This window comes from Apodemus sylvaticus, chromosome 7 (genome assembly GCF_947179515.1).
Source record: "Apodemus sylvaticus chromosome 7, mApoSyl1.1, whole genome shotgun sequence".
NCBI classification, from domain to species: Eukaryota; Metazoa; Chordata; class Mammalia; order Rodentia; family Muridae; genus Apodemus; species Apodemus sylvaticus.
Genome location: NC_067478.1, coordinates 83928539 through 83944140, shown reverse-complemented (window position 1 = coordinate 83944140; position 15602 = coordinate 83928539). Strand labels below are relative to the sequence as shown.

Here is a 15602-nt window from a genome sequence, read left to right as displayed (position 1 = left end):
AGTCTCCCAGAGAAGGCCTTCCGTCTTTCAGCCCCTCCTCTTACTTTTGGCACTCACTCGGAACCAAACAGGATTCTGCCCAGTCCCAGGCTCAGCCATGCCCTTCCTACCTGGCATATGGGGAAGGCCAGACCCTCGACCCCAGCCTCACTGTTTCTTTTCTGGAAGAACATAGCCGGGACCCCCTATGGCTGACTGTTCTGTCTCCTCTGAGTGGCACCCCAGCAGCAAGCAAGGCAGACATGTAGCCCAAGAGTACAGAACATATTTTATATGACTTGGGTTCTTTGGAATTTACTTAGACAAGATTTATAGCCTCAAATATACCATATCCCATTCAAGGCCCAGTGTGCCCTTGAAAACAAAGTATTTGTCCCAGTTATTAGGCGATGTGTTCTGCACAAGTCGGGTCAAATCCATGGACGGTGCTATTCAGGTGCACCATGCTCTTAGGGGTTTTCCATCTGCCTAGTAAGGTGTTGAATTGTTAATTGTAGTGGTAGGTTTGCCTCTTTCTCCTCACATCAGCTTTCTCCTCCTGCATTTTGAAGGCACATAAACAGTAAACTTCAACAACTTCTTGATTAATGGACATCTTTATCAGTATGACATGAACTTCTCCATCTCTGGCAACTTTTTTTTTGCTCTGATTTACTTTGGTATTAATATCACTCTTCTAACTTTCTCTTGATCAATATTAGCATGGTATATTTTTTCTGACCTTTCACCTTTAGCCTACATGTATCTTTGTATTTATAATGCATTTTCTTTTCTTTTGTATTTTTTGTTTTGTTTTGTTTTGTTTTGAGACAGGGCTATTCTGTATAACAGCCTTGGCTGTACTGGAACTCATTCTATAGATCAGGTTAGCCTCCAACTTACAGAGATCCATCTGCCTCTGCCTACCAAGGCATGCACCACCATGCCTGGCTTACAATGCATTTCTTGTTGGCAACTCATAGTTGACTCTTACCAAGTCTTGCAACCACTGCCTTTTAATTTACATGTAAATGATTATTGACAGGGTTGGTCTTCTCCCTGTTTCTCCTATCCTCATCTCATCCTTTGTGTATTTCCTATTTCCTCTTTGTTTCTACCTTCTCTGGATGGATGAAGCAGCTTCAACTTCTCTTTGCAGGCTTGGTTTTTTGTTTTTTGGTTGTTTTGTTTTGTTTTATTTTGTTTTGTTTTGTTTTGTTTGGACAAGGTCTTGTGTAATCCAGGCTGTCCTTGAACTTCTGACCTGCCTGCTTCCCTGTCTTGAGTGCTGAGGTTCAGGCATGTGCCACCATGCTCAGTTTAAATAGGGATGGGGATCAGACCCATGGCTTTAGGGATGCTTGCCCGACACTCTCCCAACTCAGCTGTATCCTTATTCTGACTGTGATTGGGGAGTGCTGGTTGGTCTTGAGGTGACGATATGCACCTTTCCTTCCCAGTGGTCATGTGACACTTTTTTACACACAGTACAGGAACCTGTAACACACGTGTGTGTCTCTCCCCCCAGCCTTTATCCTTCTTTTGTTAATCAATTTACATATATTCTAAATCCCACAATACATCTCAGGTTTCTTTTACATTTTCTAGTCCTTTATAGTTGAAAGAGCTTTAATTATTTTTTTAAGAATCTGTACACTTACTAACAAAGTTTACCACCATCCAAAGCATTCCATGTCCCATTATGAAGGCCCCGGATTTCCACACAGTATCGTTTTCTCTCTGCTTGAACAGTTTCCCTGAACAGTGTGGCTCATCTCGGGGAAGTTCTTTTAGCTTTGGCGTATCTGAAGATTTTATTTTTAGGAAGCAGTTTTACTTTGACTGTGTTTTGTTTTCCTTTCAGTGTTTTAAAGGTGGTACCCCATAGTCTTCCTTCTTGTGTAGTTCCTGCTGAGAAATGTGCTGCCGCCTCTCTGAACTCCTCCTTTGTCCTTAAGAACCCCGGGCAGCACAGCAGCAGGTCTAATGGAGGCGACTTGGCTATAGCACCTCAGGACAGATGGTATCATGGTAGGAGACCATGTGAGAGCCAGATGACACCACAGACAAGAAGCTGGAGACCTGGGATAAACTAGTATAGGCCACCTCCTAGACTCACCTCCTGAAGGTCTACTTTCTTAGGACATTGGGGCACTGACGACCATGCAGATCCATTTATATTCAGAGCACAGAATTGTAGTCGCTAGTCTATACCACAATGCCTCGGAAGACTGTGATAACATGACACAGAGAAAACCCCAAGGAGCCTCAGTATGGTTTGGTGAATCTTTACAAATGCATATGCGTGTATACCACAATCATTTTCAGTTTTGAATTCTGAGGGTTTTTCCCATATATATGGAAACCACACACACACACACACACACACAAAGACATATATGTATGTGTGGTTTTACATTCAGTTTAGGTTGGGCAGGACCTCAATTTGACAATTCTCCTGCCTCAGTTTCCCAAGTGCTGAGATTGCGTCTTTTTTTCCATGTCTGCATAACTCTCCTCCAGATATCTGTCCTTTCGGCTCAGTATGACCATTGATGAAACACTCAGTCTCTTCCCCCACCCCAGCCCTGACACCCTCCTCAACCTTCCCCAAATTAGGCATTTATAAAGTTGACATCTGGTACAATATAGGCACTCTAAATTCTTATTTGCATTGGTTCAGTATTTTGAATTTTATTTCTAAAAATACTACATCTACTTAGTCAACTCCTCTCTTGATTGTTATTAGACTAAAAACTCTCCCTTAAAGTGCTGAAATAGATGATCCTTGTACCACACACTCTATAATGGCTCCCTCAGGGTGGGCTGTTGTGAGAGGGATTTTGTGGCTAAGGGCCATGCATTTTGTCGAAATACATTTTGACATTTAATTTTGCAGGTGAGGTTTTCCTTTTTTTTTTAAAGATTATTTCCTTGGAGGAAATTTCCAGAACCTAAGTTACAGGGTAATGGGTCATAGGAGTGTTGAAATACTTGTATGTACATCACTAACAAGGCGAGAGTTTTAAAGCCTGACTGGACCCTTGCTTTGTAGCTCTCCAGTGGATCTGAGCTTGGCTGAAGGTAGTTTAACTAGATACAACCACAATGGGGAGAACCCTGGGACATTTCTCAACTCTTGAATAGCTGGAAATCTGGGCAGTTAATAGTATCATCCTGGTGAACAAGGAGGCTCATATTCCTAGAAGACCCCCTGCCTCCTGGTTTCCTTCTATCCATATTGGAGGCTCCTTATCTCCTCGTTCCTACCAGCATTTGGAGAGCACCTTGCAGCCTGGTGGTACCTCCTTCTTTTTACTCCTCAAACTAGAATGAAGCCTGGCACACATCTATGTATGTGTATGTGGATATGTGTACACATATTTGTTATATATATATATGTGTGTGTGTAACATGTAATCCACAAAAACACATTTATAATAATGTATAATTGTTGAATAAATGAATACTTGCTGTCTGCTCTGTAGGTGGTACTGATAATATTTCATTTGAATCCATAATATTACTTAATAACCTTGTAAACTCAAGGGTTGGTTGGCTTCATTATCCCCATTTTTCAAGATAAGTACATTGACAATCAAAGAGGGAAGAAACTTGTCTAAAGCCATACCCTTAACAGACCATTCCCCACCCCCTAGGATTACTGGAATGCTTAATATTATAATGGCATGTGGCATGTTAGTCACATCATCTCCAAAAACAGTGATGGGTGTGTCTTCGATAGTTTGGAAAGGTGGCACTGAACTTCGTAGGCAACCAGCACACGTCAAACACCATACGGTCTACACGGTGGGTGTAGTCGTTGCATCTATCTCTGTCTCTATCCTGTCTCAGTCTTTGTAAACGTCAGGAAGGTGTGACAAGAGTAATGGTCCTTGCATGGAAAGGCTTTAAGAAAAGGGACTGGACCATCTGTGTCAGGATTCCCTGCAGCCTGTAAACAAATACGCATTAGTGGGCATCCATAACATAACATATCCATCACACAACATTTTCTTTCTTTCTTTCTTTTTTATTTATTTTATTTTATTTTTTGAGACAGGGTTTCTCTGTGTAGCCCTGGCTGTCCTGTCACTCTGTAGATCAGGCTGGCCTTGAACTCAGAAATCCACCTGCCTCTGCCTCCCAAGTGCTGGGATTAAAGGCGTGAGCCACCACTGCCTGGCATAACATTTTCTTTAAGTTATTTGTTTGGTTTGGGGCCAGCATCTCATGTAGCTCAAGGTGTCTTTAAACTTACCATATAGTCAAGGATGTCCTCGAACTCCTGATCTTCCTGCCTCAGACTCCCAAGTGTTGTGATTATACATAAATCCCACCATGTCTGGTTTTAAGTTACATTATCTAAGACATGAACCCAAAATAAGAATTTTAACACCTTCACCAACTGATTCTCTAAGTACACCCCGAGCTTTTGAACCACTTCCTTAGGAAGAAGGCTCCAGCACCAGAGCTGCAGGCTTGTAAGCACACGTAGGCATTCCTGCTCATCTCTGGGTTACTAAAGCATGCTGGGCTGTTCAGGCTGAGTGAAGAGGGCACTGGATCTATCATCACACGTAATGGTGCCACATCCTGGACATGCAGAGCTTCTATCATATGACCAGATCAACAATCTCATCTCAGTTGACATTTGTCAGAAACAAGATGTCCTATGCTAATTGCCCATGACACAACCACTGGATGACAGACCAGAGAAATGCTGCTGGGCCAAAGGTCAGCCTTTGGTTTGTTCATTTGTCTTATTCAAAGAATGCCCTTTGACCCTGCCCTGGCTTCTGGGTCAGGCTCTGGGACCAAAGATGGTAAGAACAGAAAAGGGAGAAAGGGGCTCTTGAAGGCATTTTTTAAACCGAAGTTATGCAAGACTCTTTATAACTTATCGAAAGAGGAAATAGGTGGGGCCCTATGTCAAATGTGGGTTTGGAGGTGTGGAAAAAGTCATTGAGTTAATAAATCAACATTTCCTTTGGTGTTCTGTGTTTTCAATTAAAAGGAAAAAACAGCACAATAACACCGACTGCTGTGGTGTACTTACTATCTGCAGGCACTGTCCTAAGAGGGCCCTGGGCCTCAGCTCATTTCCCTTTGTGACCTCCCTGTGGTGTGGACTCTATTTAACTCCTTTTACAGATTGGTCAACAAGGCTCAGAGACTGTCATTTACACAGGCCAAGTGATGATAGCAAGCCCCAGAGGTGGAACCCACCCCAGCAGAGGCTGTACTCACCACCGTCTCCATCCCATGTTCTCAATGTGAAAATGTGCGCACATATAAAGTTCAATCACGGACTGCAGAGATGGCTCAGTGGTTAAGAGCACTGACTGCTCTTCTAGAGGTCCTGAGTTCAAATCCCAGCAACCACATGGTGGCTCACAACCCTCTGTAATGGGACTGATACCCTCTTCTGAGTGTGTCTGAGGACAATGGCAATGTACTTATATAAAATAAATCTTTTAAAAAAAGAAAAGAAAATTCAATCACATATCTATGTAGAGAATTGCCCATGCTGTCTATTTTAAATGGTGAAGCAATAATACTAACATTTGTCATGTTACCTGCATGGAACCCTGCTTTACCTGTGGGTTCAATTATATTTCTACATGCTAGAGCTGTGCTGTCCCACATGGTAGGGGCTCTCAGCATGTGCCATCTGCGCACCTGACAGTTAGTCTAAACTAAATGCATAAAAACATACTACATTTCAAAGGCTTATATTTACAAAAGAAGAGTGCCAGGGGTTTGGGAGATGGATCAGTCGGGGAAGTGCTCACTCTGATGGGAGCCTGAGGTCCTGAGTTCTATCCCCAAGCCTGGCAGTGCTGGCCTGTCGTCCCTGTGCTGGCGAGATGGAGACAGGGGTATCCCTTGGGTCTGTTAGTTTGCCAGGCTAACTGGATAGAAGTGCTCCTGGTTCAGTGAGAAACCCTGCCTCAAAAACTAAGACATCCATTAAGAAAAACATCTGACACAGATCTCTGGCCTCTATATGTACACACACACACACACACACACACACACACACACACGCATGCACACGTACAAGCACATGCACACAAAAAGAGAGAGACAGAGACAGAGGCAGCGAGACACAGAGAGACAGAGACGGAGAAAATATAAAATGTCTATTTTTTCCCAAGAGAAATCTCATATCAAAATAGTATTTTGGATATTTTGGGGTTAAATAAAATATAGTGAGATTCATTTCACTGACTTACACTTTTGCTTTAGTTTGTAATTTGAATACTACCTCTCTTTTTAGAGTCACTTAGGTGGCCTGTACTCATGCTATATTCCCAGTGGAAGCTGTTGTCCGCCTTCCTTTTCAGAGAGTGGTTTGGTTACCTGCCGGGGTCCAGTGGACCATAAGAGTGAAATGCAGTGGACATATAGGTCTCTGACCCACTTGACCATTCTGAGTCATTCACATCTTTCTCAAGTCACCCATCACACTGGTTGGACAAGCACAGGCTGCGCCAGACACAGGAGTGAACAGGAGCCCAAGCAGCCTGAGTGTCGGCTGGGCACTGGGCACTGGGATGGGAGCGGCCAGCTGCCATTGCTGGGCTCAGTCCAGAGGGACATCAAGGACAGTGATTTACTGAGGGCTTTCTGTCTGCCTGGCGCTTTGCTAGCTACTTCACAGACACGATGACATGTTGTGCTTTGGATATGACATGTTCCTTCCGTAAGGCTCATGGATGAAGGACTGGTCCCCAGCTTGTGATGCTCTTCTAGGAAGTTCTAGAAACTTTAAGAAAGAAGGTTTATCTGGAGAGGGTAGGCCACTGCGGGGGGTGTTCTTGGGAGATATCTTGCTTCAGTCCCTTCTCCATTATGACCCGTGTTTCCTGTTTTGTCAGGCCACACACTTGTGCTTCCTTGATCCTGGGCCTGACCTTGGGCCCAGAGTCTGCAGAGATGAGGATCACGCTCAGAGATCTCTGACGTTGCAAACCCAAACATACCTTCCCCACTTTGTTTTAGAGACAAGAAGTCTGACTGTCCACCGTACTTTGTCTTTTATCCTAACCCTAGGAGACCATAGTTAGTAGTCAGGGAAGTGAGACTTAGGCAGACTGACAGGATATCACATGGTTGTGTGTGCTGTAGCTGGGATTTAATCCTGATTCTGACAGAGCCAGAAGTTGTGTCATTACACGTGCCCAGCCAACCCTAAATGGAGTACGGAGGACAATACGCTCAGGTCACTGTGACACAATGTTAAAAACTGACGTGTGACCTATCATAGGGCTAGGGAAAGGTGCATTGAGTCCTCATGAGTTAGTTCTGCAAGTAAGCAAAGAAAATGCCTGGTCAACTAGCAGCACTTCAGACCTTGTCGAGAGCCTGGCAGACTTCAGGCTGCAGACTCAAACACAGCCTGGATGACGAGCTGACGGGATGGCAGGTGGGTTCATGAGGGTGGGGGACTGGTACAAACAACAGAAGGCGCTTGAGGAACATGGGTACTCAACATTAGTGTCTGTATAACAGGCTCTGGCTTTCTCAGTCGTGGAATGAGGAAGGCACTATGGAAGACCGAGGGCTTCTAGCCATCACTCCACCCATTACGCAAACTCATCCCCCATGGGCTTCCTAAAGTGTTGCTTTGCTGAACAATATTGCACAATTTTACTGACATGAAGACTCTAGATGGGGGATGGAGAGATGGTCTTGTGGCTAAGAGCACTGGCTGCTCTTCAGAGGAACTGGGAACACTGTCCAATACCCGCTGGCATGGGGCATGTAATCCGTGCACAGACATACACTCAAGCAAAAACATCCAGGCACATAAACCAAATACAAAATATAAAAAGAAAATTCTACATAGTATTATCCTCCGATTCTTATAGCAAATGAACGAATGTGTCATCAGAGAGTACCCTGGACCTGTCTCTGTGTCTTGGATTCTCCTTAGTTCTGAGTCCTTCTAGAAGAGCTGCCTCTGCTACTTTTCCTCAGGTGTCACTGAAGAGCTCCAGGACAGGAAGCTACTCAAGCTGTGGGTGACAGTCCCAGATTCCAAGCTCTTTGCTTAAGAGTTGGGGGTGGGGAGAGGCACTGAGAGAAATTTCTGTTGCTTTTTCTTTCTCTCTTTTTTTTTTTTATTTTCTTCTCCTTTTGGTGCTTCTAAGGCATGGTGCACATCAGGGTGGCGGGGGGAGAACTCTTTGCCTTGTTTGAGGGAGTAACAGCTTGAAAACCATTACCAGTCCATTCCTCAAGCCTTTTCTGTGCTGTGAATCATTTCTGCAGAATCTTTATCTCTGAAAAAAAAAAAATCACACAACCAAGGTTCAAGTTTGACACGCTGAAAACCAGGCCCCAGAGTGAGGTTAAATAATCAAGATAATGTCGCAATGGCCAGCTGCTGCTTTCCTGGTGCCCCCTCTCCCCCTGCCCCTCTACCCTGTCAGGGCTTTGCAACCCCAGTACTTGTGACATTTTGCTCTGGCTGTCTCGTGCACAGGGGGATGATCGGCTGCATCCTGGCCTGGCTTCCCTGTTGTTACCATCATTCCCACCAGCAGTTATGACCACGAGGACCCAGAGCAGCCTATAGCTCAGACCACAATACCCACCACAGCACCCCTCCTCTGACAGGCACCCTGCTGAGGGTTAACGTGTTTCCAGATGCCAGTTTCTCTCCTACTGATGAGAGTATACATCACAGTGGGTATTGGTGGCTCACACCCTGCTCCCTGCTCTCTCCCCAGCCTCCTGACTGGGTATCAAAGTGCCCTGCTCAGAAACCACCACATCCTCAGAAGAGAGCCTGCTTCTGCCAAGTGAACCCTGATTCCTCTTTTCAGATCCTCTGCCATGTTTTCTGTCCCTGATTCCAGGGGGCCTGAACTCACCTCAAAGTTCCCATAATGCTGTTGTCCGTCTATCTCTCCAAGGAGTTAATAATGCTTCTAATAAACGTTTTACCTACAATACTCGGGGCCAGTGTCCTCTTGAGCCTCATATTTATGACAATCAAAACTGTCTCCAGAAACTGACCAAAGGACCTTTGATAGAGAGTTATAGGTTTATACTGTCAAGTTTCTTTCAGCTTTCAACACAGAATCACTATGATGCGGATGGAAAGAAACAAGGACATACTTTCCATGCACACCAGGATGGTGGCATCAGAGGTTGGACAAGCACCCACCTTAAAATTCATCCAAGCATTTCACACACCATCCAGGTTGCCAGCACAGAGTCAAACCCGCCTCTCCCTCTTGAGAACTCTCTGGTCTTCAGTAAGTTGTTGGATGTCTTCTGGACTCTCTCAACTGTCAAGTGGGCATCACAGTGGCACGTGCAGTCCAGGGCACCTGAGATACCCAAAGGCCAGTCCTGAAGGGCACAGTGAGTGTACTGAGGACTAATTCGAGAAATCAGCCATTCTCCAGTAACATGCCTGGAAGAACTAGGTATCTCCTGACCTGACCATCAAATTGACTGGGAGAGGGAGAGTACTTGTTTCCCAGAAAGACACTCATAGCTTGTCAGGTCACCTCATGAAACTGAATGAAGCCCAGACAACCGTGGATCAATGGTGGGCGTTACCATACTCTGACCAGGACTGCTTCGAGGTGCATGTCCCTCGTCCTCTGTTTACATTTCAATTTCACTTTGGGATTCTGAAATGGACTTGAAGTGATCATTGGATCTCGTTCTTCCCTTTCCCAACATGGCCACAATGAGCAAACCTCCTTTCTGCTTCTCTCTATTGATCTGGCTGTTTAAATTGACTTCTTGAGGTCAGGTGGCTGAACCTGGCTTCTTAGGGTAGAGACTATAACACACACACACACACACACACACAGTTTTTGGTAGCACTCCCTGCTCCTTAAAAGTCCCACGAGATGAGCTCAGCCCGGCCCCGGAGTTGATGTCATCTGTGTCTTCTCGGGAGGGACTTCCAAAGGAGACCTGTGTGAATTCACTGTGCACTTCTGTTTTCAAACAGCTGCTCTCTGCTCTGGTCCCCTGGTAGCAATCTCAGTTCTCTCTTTGATTCCCACCCAAACCAGCAGAGAAGCCAAGTGAAAGAGTAAAAACTCCCTATGCGTGTAATCAATCCACTGAAAACGAAGTGTCCAGGAGAAGCCTGTTTCAGGGACCTTCACTCCATACACAAGGACATTGCTACCTTTAAGTCATGATGACAACGGTGCCCTGAGGGTCTCATGTTAGCATATCAACCCCCGAAGGGACCCACTGTTCACGTCTCCCCTCTCTGTACTCACTGTTCTCATTGGTTTGTTTTTGTATGTCTATGTATGTGTCTGAGTGTCTGGCCCACATGTCTAGTGTGCATAGTGCCCACACAGGCCACAAGAGGGAGCCAGAGCTCCTGAAACTGGAGTTATCAACAGTCTGTGAGCCACCACATAGCTGCTGGGACTCAAACCTGGGTCTTCAGTAAGAACACGAGCTCTTGAGCACGAAGCTATCTCTCCAGCCCCTCTTGGCTGTCTCCCTCTGAAACCTTCTTAGCATCTGGTCAGGTCGTCATGGAGATTCTTCTGCTTTCAAAGAACCACTTTGTTTCCTTTTCTTTTCTCTGGAGCATTCAGTGTTACAGAAACCATCCATTAGTCAATTTGTCAGTTGTCACCTGCCTCCCTCTGCCACATCTCCTGAGAGTATGGCTCTAGCCAGTCTGTAACCCCAGGATACCCAAACAGACATGTGCCACCAGGACACTAGTCACCCTGTCATAAGGCCAGGGCTGTATGTAAATAGCATGTTATGTTCCCTTAAGCTGAACCTCTGGGCAGTTCTACAGGATGTCTAATCTTTTAGGTTATTTGACAACATCAGCCCCACCTTGACTCTTCCCTTCATAAAATAATGTGAGCTAGATGTGCAACCTTGGGCTGGTGGCGCTTTGGGGAGTGGAGACTCAAGAATATGGTATAGTGTGGTATACCGGGTGGTACAGAAAAGCGGAGACACATGACGAGGATGCAGATCTAGAGGCGACATTGGGAAGCCTAAGTCTCAGGGACCTGAAGAGTGGCACGGGCGTCACCAACACCTAACTGGAAAAGCACCGGATAAATTTAGAAAGGATCTGTTAGAGAACCCCGAGGGGTCCACAAAGATGACAAGGTGATGTTTCTTCAAGGGAATGCTCAGAGAAAAGGTCACAGTGAGAAAAATCATAGAGGAAGTGGGCTGGAAAGAGGGGTGTCTCATACTGGGAGGGGGGGGAGTATGAGGCAAAAGAGGAAAGCCAGGAGGTGGGAGGAGCAGAGAGATTTTCCAAATGATGTCACTAGGTGGCGCACGAAGACAGAAACTGGAAGGCTAAACACTCCCGGGAGCAGGCAGAGTCTCCGGAAATGACTCAGCAGGGGTGACTTCAGCAGGTGGGGGTTCTTCCGCTTGCGACCCAGGCAGCACGTCACCAGCTCTGTGCCTCGTCACTGCAGGCGCTGAGTGCCGCCGAGGAGGTGGTCTTGTTTCGTTCATGTAATACCTGCTCTTCACTCAACGTCAGAGGCCAGTCCGGGTTCTTTTGTGTCTGGGCAGTGTAGTGGGAGCACCTGACTGATCCCTGCAGTTACTCTGTGGCTGAAGTAAACGATGACACAGTGAGAAACACTCTGACCCAGCCCAGCCCGGCTCACAGTTCTAGCGCATTCTGTCTCGCCTCTGAAACCAGGCATCACTAACCAACTTCTCCCTGTGCCTGGCATTTATGACACACTGCCCTACAGTCTGAGTAGCCTGTTTAATAGTCCATATCTTATCTCCCCAACTGTGGAATGTAGCACATGTTGATCATATCTTAGTAATCACTTTTATCCTCCCCAACATTCAGCATAATATCTGGACCACTGGCCTGTTTGGTAAAGATCTGATGATGGTGGTGATGATGATGAAGGGGGAGGAGGAGGGAGCAGAGGAAAGGGAGGAGGAGGAGGAGGGAGAGGAGGGGGAAGAGGAAAGGAGGAGGGGGAAGAGGAGGGAGAGGAGGAAAGGGAGGAGGGAGGGAGGGGGAGAGGAAAGGAGGAGGGGGAGGAGGGGAGGTCGAAGAAGAGAAGAGGAGGAGGGGGAGGAGGAGGAAGAGGAGGCAGAGGCAGAGGAGGAATCCATAGGCCATCTCCAATGAGGTTGCTACCTGTCCATCAAGTCCTACACATCATAGACATTAACAATGACAAAGGTCACTGAAGCGGGGAGGTGCCTGGGCTGGATGTGTGGATACTCAGCAGTTCTACTTCCTGAAGCAGCATACCTCAGGCAGGAAGTGGTACAGAAGCCTCACAGCACAGCCTTTACCACCCCCATTGCCGGCAGAGCAGTTTGGGCCCCACTGGGCAATGACTCCATCATCATATCCTACTGTACTGCAGTCTCGTAGTAGACAAATCCAAGACCTAGAAATCAGTAATGAGGTGTCCAAGATACCTTGTTGTCTGTGCAGCACTGAGTCCACACCTCTGTCTACACAGCAGCTGTTGGGCGTTATAAAAGGGAGCCAGGGTATGTTTGATAGAGCCAGGTATGGTGCGGTGGGAGGGGGCCTCGGCCAGCCCATATTGAGACATCCCTTCCTTGTCAGGTACCAGCCATATGACAGCAGGTATAGTGTAGAATAGAGTTTATTTATGGCATGGGGAGGGGGATTGGGAGGGGACAGAGAAAGACAGGGGGTGGCAGGAGATGGAGAGGAACACAAAGAGAGAGGCTGAGGGGGAAGGGAAGAGAGAGAGAAAGGGGTCAGGGAGAGAAGACAGTCAAAGAGAGAAGGGGGCAGAGAGAGCAAGGAGGGGCCAAACAGCCTTTAATAACAAGCCAGGCCTAGCTGGCAACAGCCAGGTAGCTGTCGGTCAGAGCCTAGAAGGGATGCTAGCAGCAGCTGTGCCACTGCACCACACTGCCCACTTCCCAGTCCGAGGCGAGGGTGCGTGCTGCTGGCTGACCAGGGCCAGAGCTGGAAAGAGGAGGTGGTTACCATAGATACCCGGATGCAAGGCTTGCTCAAGCCCACTTCTCTTTAGGGTCAGCTCCCCACGTTTGAGAATGGAGACCTCACCCTTTACCAATCTGATGGCATCTTTCGGGCTTTGCAAGAAAGACCAAGGGAGGCCGCCCTGGTGGATAGAGGGAATAATGGGGTGTGGAGGACCTCCCCTGCAAATATGTCCCCTCCTCTCCAGCACGGATGAGAATGGTAAGGATGGCTGTGTGAAGGTCTTGCCTGGGCGTCTGAAGCCTTTGAGACCCTGCTGTCACAGAACTGGGGAAGCAAGGCTTTCCTCATGGGTGACCAGCTCTCCTTTGCTGATTACAACTTGCTGGACCTGCTGCAGATCCACGGAGTCCTGGCCCCTGGCTGCCTGCACAGCTTCCCCCTGCTCTCTGCCTGTGCAGCCCAAGATCAAGGCCTTTCTGTCCTCCCCCGACCATGTGACCCATCCCATCAATGGTGACGCAAACCATAGTGGACGGAAGAGACTGGGGGGGAGGGGGGCTGCTTGTCCTCCTTTCCCCATGACTAATAAAGTTTTTAAGACAGAAAAAAAATGGTAATGGTATTAACTTATTCCTCCATGCAAGGATACATTCATTCATTCATTCATTCATTCATCAGGCATCTACTTTACCCTCACTTACTTTACTATTAAAACTGATAATGAGATGCAATAAAGAAAGAGCTGAAGTGGACCTGGCCTCTGTCCTTGCTGAGCTTAAAATCTCCCCATCAGCCATCAGATAGATTATCTCACACAATGGACACGGTGGTGCATTAACTGTTCTCCCAGTGCTCAGGAGGCAGAGGCAGGAGGATGCCTGATGGTCATCCTTCGCTATATAGTTAGAAACAGTCTGAGCTACATGGCTCTATAATAATGTGTGTGTGTGTGTGTGTGTGTGTGTGTGTATATATATATATATATATATATATATATATATTTACACATATATATGTGTGTGTGTGTGTGTGTGTGCATGTGTATATGATGTATGTCTATGTGTATGAAATAATCACATACTGTGAAGTATGACGTTATGGCTGTGGTAAGTGCTCCACAGTGGCCACATGAAGCCATGCTGTAGGAAGATTTATCCAGGACAGGGGCCCCCTTTCACCCCACAGAACATGGGAACTGTATAGAAACAGATGTCTGTGCCAAGCCATATATAGCCTCAATAGAGCCCACCTGTCACCACACTGCCTGGAGAAGCAAATTTACCACCTTGCAGCTGATCTTTGAAGATGTCCTATCCAGGGGGCAGCTAGACAGAAAAGGTCTACACACTAAGGATTTAACAGCCAGACACTCAGCTGGCGGTCTACAACTCACCGTTCACCCATTCTGTCATCTTACGTGGGAGAAGACACCAGGGCGTTGTATATGACATGAACAAGTTGTCCCAGTTCCCGGGCTTCCCCAGTGTTAGCACTGAAAGCACCGTGTTCTGATGACTTCTTTTGAATTTTTTTGAGACAGGTCTCTGTAATTCAAGATGGTCTGAAACTCACATTGTAACCCAGGTTAGGCCCCTAACTTGAGATCCTCCTGCCTCAGCCTCCTAAGTACTGGAATAGCGGACATACACCCCCATGCCTGGCCATCATCAAGTTATTGAATGTTGCCAGTTAATATTCTGTGAGGCTGGGGCTAGGAACCATTGTCCTAAGAAATCTAAGTGTTTTGTGGCACCTTCATGTACAGAATCCTAGTTCATTTACTGCCTGGTCCCAGGCCTAGCCTGGGCTGTTGTTCCTGTGAGTGACGTGGCACAGGCTTTTCTCTTCTTTTCCTCTCTTTTTGCTTCCTATCTGATCTTTCTCCCTAGGGTTGCTGATATGCCTAACTCTGGCTCTTTCCACAAGTGCTCCCTAGGCCCAGTTAAGTCAGAAATGCCTCTCCCACATCCCACCACTGACCAGGGCATCCCCTGACAGCCCCCCTGACACCTCACAAGAGAAGAATTTGGGGCGGTGTCTGTGACAGTGCACAGCCTAGAGATGGCTCAGCAGTTGAGAGCACTGCTGCTCACCCAGAGAATCTAGTTCCCAGCCCCACATCAAGGGGCTAGCAGATATGGAAGTAGCCCAACAGATTCAGGAAACAGTTTCATGGGTTGATGAGCCTCCTACAACTCCAGCTTCAGGGGATCACACACTGTTTTCTTGCTTTTGTGAGCACCTGAACACATAACAGCATGTTTGAAACTCACAAACACATATATACATATATACATACATCATATACACATACATATGCACATATATCATATACATATACATACATCATATATACACATATACATACACCATATACACATACACATGCACATACACATACACATGCAATACATACATCATATATATACACATACACGTACACCATATACACATATACATGCACATACATACATCATATATATATACACATATACATACACCATATACACATGCACATACACATACAAATGCACATACACATATACACATACAAATGCACATACACATATACACATACAAATGCACATACACATATACACATGCACATACACATGCACATACACATACACATACTAGAAAAGGTCTTTGGAGACAGAGCCCAGTGCTGTGTTCAGAT

General features: G+C 46.3%; 1 long non-coding RNA gene across 3 annotated transcripts; it reads left to right on the top strand.

The window, feature by feature from the left end:
* The first annotated feature begins 11391 nt into the window (after positions 1–11391).
* LOC127689923 (uncharacterized) lies at positions 11392–13518 on the top strand. 3 transcript variants are annotated; one of them, XR_007978959.1, is made up of 3 exons: positions 11392–11456; positions 13011–13183; positions 13323–13518. It is a non-coding gene; the product is annotated as an uncharacterized LOC127689923 (long non-coding RNA). The 3 variants fall into 3 exon arrangements; XR_007978961.1 differs by having other exon boundaries at positions 11392–11855; XR_007978960.1 differs by lacking the exon at positions 11392–11456 and adding an exon at positions 12100–12492.
* Positions 13519–15602: the final 2084 nt, after the last annotated feature.